Here is a 7,890-nt window from a genome sequence, read left to right on the forward strand (position 1 = left end):
GGAAGTTGTTTGGATAAGTGCATGAAAGCCTGTACAGTGCTGAAATATCATAGGGGTGGGAACCAGGTTTGTATCTCAAATAAAAGTGTTTCTTCCTTTTGCTGCTTGCAAGAGGTAAGGATTTCTTAGGGTGATCTCTTTTAGTGGACCAACTATATAGTTGGGATAAAGTTAGACAAGCTTTTTTTGAATGTAAGACATCTCACTGTTCAGGGAGGCCTGACAAAGAATGCCTTGCATTCGAAAGCTTGCCTAGCTTTATCCCAACCACAGTTGGTCCAATAAAAGATACCACCCTAAGAAATCCTTGCCTCTTTCCATTTCTAGGCCATCATGGCTATAACATCACTCTTACACTTTTGTTGCTTGCACATCAGTACTAGTATATTAAGGTCACAGTTGGCTCCACCAGAATCATGTCTGTTCACCCTACAAGACCTAGTTACGCATGCACACAGCTCCTCTGGCTGGATTCTAGTGGCTTAAACACAGAGAATGCAACAGGTGCCCTTAGAAAGCTCTAAAACTGTAAATCCTAGGCACTGCAAACAGAGGGCTCTGTGACAAGGACCATCTTCCCTTGACTTTGCTGAGTCTCAAGATGTGACATGGAAGCCAAGATGCTGCAAAATGTGAAAGTCTGCACATCCTTCCATAGGAACTTTTTACCTGCCTATCGCTGCTCTAGGACAAACTTCCAAAGAACAGCCAGTCCAAATCAGGTGCACCGATTCCATGCAAGGATAATGGCTTCAGGCAATGTTTTTTTTTATGCAACACAGATGGGGAAGGGAGCCCAGTTTTCCATTCAGATGCTGGACCTGGGGCATTTTCCCCAGTAGGGTCTGTGCTGCAGGCCTCTCTCCCCCAGAGCTATTCAGCAGACTGCAACACTAGAGGGTAGGAGAATGCAAGTAGTGTAGAATGTTATACCAGTGTTTTTCAGTTTTTTTCATTTGCGGACCCCTTTGGAAATGTCAAATGGAGACGTGGACCCCTCTGAATTGCAAGTGTGATGTATTCACATACTTCTGATTGATAAATCATCTTTCACGGACCCCCTAGATATGGTCCATGGACCTCCCAGGGGTCATTCCCCTCCAGGCTGGATCATTCCTATCCAAACCATCCTATACAATCTATATTCTGAACTCTACATAAAACTACCATCAATCCTGACACAACATGGACATAACACCCTAACACAGGTAAAGCAGGAGGAATGTGGCATCCAATGTCCTGCTTCTATAAAATGTCAATAGATGCTCAAGAGGTCCCAGGTAGAAGGCTATGCCCCCACTACAGATGAAGGCATCCCCACACCAATCTGACCAAAGGGTAAAATTCCTTCCTAACCCCAAAAATGGTAATTGGTCTGACCCTGAGTGGAGGGGCAAGACCCTTTAGCCAGAAACTTCTGACTTTGGTTCCAGCAGGGGTATTGGTACACCCCATTAAAAATCTCCTGCCTTGGCTGTAGCCAACACCCAATGACTCTGAGGCAGGCTTAAAACCACTCTGACACGTAGCAGAAACTGGGGTGGGGGTAACCAGCAAATCCCAGCAGCATGGGAAATACCCACAGTAAAACATAGGCACAGCCTAGATCAGGGGTTCTCAAACCCTGGGCCACAGCCCAGGGTCAGGCAGCAGGCGGGTTGGCTGCTGGACTGGAAATGTCTGTGGACCAGCAAACTGTGACCCCTCAGAGCCAGGCAGAGAGCCTGCAGCTCCTTCTGCAGGGCCTGTGGCAGCACAGGGTTTGGCTCAGCCCCCTGCCTGGGAGTGGGGGGTATCCTTACCTGTCTTCTGGTTGAAATTTTTGGTCGTGGTCGGCTGTGACCACTGGGACATGGCCACATCCAGGCCACGGCATAAAAACTTTGGGAACCCCTGGCCTAGATTATCCTTGACCAGTGGCTGTCCAACCTCTTCTCAAACAACTGCAGTGATGGGGCAAGTCCACAACTTCCCTAGGCAGTCCATTCTACTGCCTCACTGTTTTAACAATGTTTGCCTTCTTTAAAGTGGGGCCCTATGTTGACCCTTTTCCAGTCTTTTGGTACCTGGCATGTCTCCTGTGACTTCCTGAAGATCATTGGCAAGGGCTTCAAGATCGCCTCTGCCAGTTCCTTTAGGACCTTGGGATGAAGTTCATCCAGCCTTGCTGACTTGAATTAATTCAGACCCAACAAAAGCTCTCTGATCATCTTTTTTATTATCTCCTCCCTCACCTTGTCCCCTACCTTATCCAGATAATCCGTATTAGGTGTCTGGCTGCAGCTTTTTTTGTGAAGACAAGCAAAGTAGCTGTTGGGTAGTTCCACCTTCTTTGCATCTTCGATTAGGAGTTCTCCCTAGCTCAACAGAGGACCCATGGCTTTCATGGTCCTCCACTTTTGGCCAACATACTTGTAGAACCCCTTCTTGTCCTTGCCTTCCTTTTATAGGTGCAGCTCATTCTTTATCTTTGCCTTTCTGATTTTATCTCTGCAGGTTCTTGCTGTTTCCTGGTATACTTCCTTGATGCCCTGTCCATTCTTCTATTGCCCGTATGCTTTCCTTTTGCATTTGAGGCGTTCTAGAAGTTTCCTGTACAGCCACATGGGTCTTGCCATTCTTCTTGTGCCCCCCTGCCACATCACCTGCTTTCATTGCATTACGGCAATTTCTCATTAGGCTTCCAATACTGTGCCCTTCAGAAGCTCCAAGCCCTCCTGGACACTTTTTATCATTCAGTCCATCTTCCCATGGCACCATGTCCATTAACTCCTTGAGTCAGATGAAATTCACCTTTTTGAAATGCAGCATCCTAATTTTGCTGATGTCATGCCTTCCTTTTCGCAGGATCTGGAATTCTGTCCTATTGTGATCACTTCCTCCCAGAATTACCCATTACCTTCACATCCTCCACTAGTTCTTCTCTGTTGATCAGGACAAGATCCAAGATAGAGGGATCCTCTCATTGTATCTTCCACCTTCTGAAACAGAAAGCTGTCCTCTGCATAAGTTAGGAACCTGCTTGACACTTTGCTTGGCTTAATTTTTCTTTCAGCAGATGTCTGGAAAATTGAAGTCTCCCATCAGTACCATCCTACAGCTTTTGGATGGATTTGTAACCTGCTTAAAGAGTGCCCCATTTACACCCTCTTCCTGATTTGGTGGCCTATAATAAATCCCCACCATTATATCGGTGTTGCATCTTTCATCTTCACCCAAATGCATTCTGCTTTGCTGTCTTCTTCCTGAACAAGGAAACAAGTCTGTGTTTTTAAGTACAAGGCACCACCATCACCTTTTCTCCCAACCCTATCCTTCCAAAACAGTGTAATCCTTAATGTTGGCATTCCAGTCATCAGAGTTGCCCTACCAGATCTCTGTAATGCCAATCACATTATAATTCTTTTTACAGGCTGCAGCTTCTAGCTTATCTTGCTTATTCCGCATGCTTCTTTTTGCCTTTGTATACATCCATAGGACGTGTTTTGCATTGATCTACTCGCTTCCCTTCTGCACTACTTGTTGCAGTCCTGTAGCTTGCTGACCCTTTGCCAGAATTAAGTTGCTTCTTCAAGTCCTTTCTCCTCTGGACTATGCGCTCTGTCCCTGGAGGGCTTTGATCACTATCCTCCATGAAACCTAGTTTAAAACCCTCCTTACTAGGTTGGCCAGATGGTGCCCAAAATGCTCTTTCCCACTCTCATCAGATTTCATACACATTAGGGCTGGAAGGGACCTCGGAAGATCATTGAGCCTAGCCCCCTGCCCCAGGGGCAGGAAGTCAGCTGGGGTCATAGGATCCCAGCAAGATAAGCATCCAAATATCTCTTGAAGGCGTTCAATGTAGGTGCTTGAACCACGTTTGATGGCAGGCTATTCCAGACCTTGGGGGCTCGGACAGTAAAGAAATTCTTCCTTATGTCCAGCCTCAAACGGTCTTACAGGAGTTTATAACTGTTCGACCTTGTCATCCCTTGGGGTGCTCTGGTGAACAACTGTTCCCCCAGATCCTAGTGAACACCCCTGATAAATTTATAGGTGGCCATCAGATTGCCCCTGAGCCTGTGCTTTTTCAGGCTGAAGAGTCCCATAGCTCTCAGCCTGTCATCGTAAGGTCTGTTTTCCTGACCTCCGATCATACGCGTGGCTGTTTTCTGGACTCTCTCAAGCTTCTCCACATCCTTTTTGAATTTTGGAGCCCAAAACTGGACGTAGTACTCCAGCTGCGGCCTCACCAAGGCCAAATACAACGGGAGAATGACGTCCTGGGATTTACTTGAGAAGCATCTATGGATGCAAGCCAGCATTTTCCTTGCTTTACTAGCCGCAGCATCACATTGAAGGCTCATGTTTATCTTGCGGTCAATCATGACACCCAAGTCCCTTTCATCCGTAGGCTCGGGTGTGGATGCTTTACCCGAGAGTTTGGTATTGTCGGTGAACTTGGCCAGTCCGCTTCTGACTCCAATATCCACATCATTAATGAAGATGTTGAACAATATAGGTCCAAGGACAGAGCCTTGGGGGACCCCACTGGTCACAGGGCACCATGACGATTGGCTTCCATCAACCACCACCCTCTGGCTCCGACCATGGAGCCAATTCCCCAGCCAGCGGATCGTGGTGGACCCAAGGCTGTAGTTGGCCATTTTCACCAAGAGGTGATCATGGGATACCAGATCGAAGGCTTTTTTTGAAGTCAACATATACAACATCAATCTCCTCTCCCTTGTCCAGGTGATAGGCCACCTGGTCGTAAAAGTAAATGAGATTGGTCAAGCAAGACCTACTCGCAACAAACCCATGCTGGCTACCCCTCAGGATGTTGCCTTTGGCCAGTCCATTAAGAATGGCCTCTTTAATAATATTTTCTAAGACCTTCCCTGGGATAGAGGTCAGGCTGATGGGCCTGTAGTTTGCCAGATCCACTTTCCTCCCTTTCTTGAAGATTGGAAGAAGGCCAAAGTGGTACCTATCTTTGGGCACTTCATCAGAGCACCAGGAGTTCTCGAAGATCCGTGCCAGGGGCTGGGCTATGATGCTAGTCAGCTCCTTGAGTACCCTGGGATGTAGATTGTCAGGGCCAGCTGACTTGAAGGTGTCCAGACTCTCAAGGTGTTCCTTCACGAGGTCAGCATTGATGGTTCCCATCTCTTGATAGCAATCCACCTCCCAAGAACATCCACCCATTGTTGAAGAAGCTTAAACCTTCACATTGACACCACCTCAGCCACCCATTTGTTTCCAGGATATGATCGTCCTTGCTTGGACCTTTGTCTTCCATGGGAGAAATCAATGAGAATACCACTTGCACTCCAAGCTCCTTAATCCTCCTACCAAGAGCTTCACATTCACCTCTGATCTATTCAGTGACATTCCTGGCGTTATGCTTGGCACCCACATGGAAAAGCAGGAAGGGGTTCATCCAAAGGATGGATGAACTTTGGCAGATGTCCTGAATATGGCTCTAGGCAGCCAGCACATCTAGTAGGCCTCCAAACCTTATGGCTCTAGGCAGCCAGCACATCTAGTAGGCCTCCAAATCTGGACAAATTGGTGCCTCTGTTCCCCAAAGAAGGGAGTCACCAACTACCACCACTCTTCTCTTCCTTCTTGATACAGTGGTCCTAAAGCTCCTGTCCTTGAGGCCTTGCACTTCCTGCTGTCCAGGCTGCTGACTTCTCTGTCTCATGCCTGCAGATGTCTTCTCTGCCTCTTCCTCAGCAGTTCTACTGCAGAGTGGAAATGCCATGGGGACAAAAGTTTATTTCAGATCACCCCTAAATTGCCACAGCACTGGGGCCACGTTCCCTTGCTGCCTCTCACACCTGCCCCACAGCCCCCTACCCCCAAGTGAGGAAGGGAGTGGGTGTGTGGGGAATGCGGGGTGTGGGCACAGGAGATGTGGCAAGGGGGCACATTACTCCCCCACTTTTCTGACCCACAGCAGGGCATGGGGCTGCAGCTAGGCTAGACTAGTTCCAGGCAGGAGCTGCCTCCAGTGGGCAGGACCCTGCACAGAAGGGAACACTGCGCCACCATGGCTGCCAAGCTAAGGCAGTCCCTCCCTGCCCAAAAGCAGCAAGAACAGCAGCAGCAGGCACAATTTGACGCCACCACCGTGCCTCACCTTTGCGGCCATGGTGGCATGGTGCTCCTTCCTGCACCAGGTCCTGCCTGTTAAGCTGTGGAGGCAGCTCTGCCTGGAGCTGCTTCGGTCTGGCTGCAGCCCCGCACACCGCTGTAGGCACAATCTCGGGGGTCGTGTGCCCCCTCCCCCACCCTCACAGACTTACCTGGAGGGAGTTACAGGAGCCGCTCTTCACTGTTGCCCAGCTGTCACATTGCATCCCGCTCCTCCCAGCCCTAAGCAGCTCCTTGCGGGCTGGAACTTTGCCAGCCTGTCCTGCGGTTTTCTCCTTTAAAGGAGAAATCCACAATTTTCTCCTTTAAAGGAGAAAACCCGCATTTTTCTGCAGTAAACGGAAAGCCCAGATCCCTGATCATCAACAAGTGTCACAGAACCAACTGCAGCTGTCTGTAGCAAGAAAAATCTCTATTAGGAAATTACAGACTCAGAAATAAATAACTATGCATATCTTCTCTGGTCAGATATTGAAACAGTGAGAAAAAATAGGATGTGCTAGTCCTAAACTATACCAATCATGTTTAACCAGCCTGTTCTTCAAAATCTCCCATAAAGTATATTTCAGAATCTTCCCCAGATGATATTTCATTGCTTCACTGCTCTAGCCATGAGGTGTTTTTATCTGAAGTTTAATCTAAGTCTGCTTTGCTGCAGTTTACATCCACTGCTTTTGTCCCTTACCCTCCATAGTAAGGAGTAGTGGTTCTCCCTCTTTTATTTGTAGGCTTTCAAGTATTTGAAAACTGGTATCACATTCCTCCCCTTAATCTTTTCTTCAAACTAAACATACCTTGTCTTTTCCATATATTTTGTTCTCTCTGCCTGTATAGCTGCATACCAACACCTTTATCATCTATGATGCTCATCTTTGGACCCTCTCCAACTTCTCCATATACTTCTAAAACAGGCAATTATTTTGGGCGGAGGACCGCTTACCCAGTTTTGGCAGGCTGTGGAGGGCCACATGGGTAGCCCTGCCCCTTGACAGGTGCCCCACCCCCTGGTCACCATCTTGAGACCAATGTCCCAGGGCCAGCACCGGTGGGACCCAAAGCGGGGTGCAGGCTGGCAGGGGTCTGTGGAGCCAGGCTGGGCTGCATCAGCAGGGAGATGGGGAAGCTGGCCCAGCTCCATAGAGCCCCTGCCGGCTGGGACCCCACACTTCTGCCACCCTGTTCTGAGCCCCACCAGCACTGGCCCCAGGGCACTGGTGCGGGCCCCGTGCTCCCACTGGATCCCTGCCCACTCACACCCAGTGCCCCCCAGCCCTGCAGTACAGGCAGGGGGCAGTGCACAACCCCAAACCCCTGCTTGCCAGCAGGGAAGAAGCTGGTGCTGAGCATGGGGAAAAGCGGCCCCTCACGCACCCCATGGCCAGCGCTCCCTGCTGCAGCTTTTCACAGCCCACGTGGGGCTGTCTGGAGCAGGCACAGGCAGCCCCATTCGGGCTGCAAATGGCTGCAGCATGGAGCACTGGCCACGTGGCGAGTGAGGAGCCACTCTTCCCTTCGTTCAGCACCAGCTTGTAACCCGGCCCTGCTGCCAGCCTGGCAGCCACTTGCAGCCAACCTGGGACTGCCTGTGCCTGTTCCAGACAGCCCCGTGTGGGCTGCGAGTGCCTGCAGCAGGGAGTGCTGGCTATGGGGCAGGCCAGGGGCTGCTTTTCTATGTTCAGGGAAGGAGCCCAGGGAAAAGCCGAGCGCAGCGGGGGAAAAGCAGCCCCTCCCTCACTCCATGGATGG

This window comes from Alligator sinensis, unplaced genomic scaffold (assembly GCF_000455745.1).
Source record: "Alligator sinensis unplaced genomic scaffold, ASM45574v1 scaffold496_1, whole genome shotgun sequence".
Classification (NCBI taxonomy): domain Eukaryota; kingdom Metazoa; phylum Chordata; order Crocodylia; family Alligatoridae; genus Alligator; species Alligator sinensis.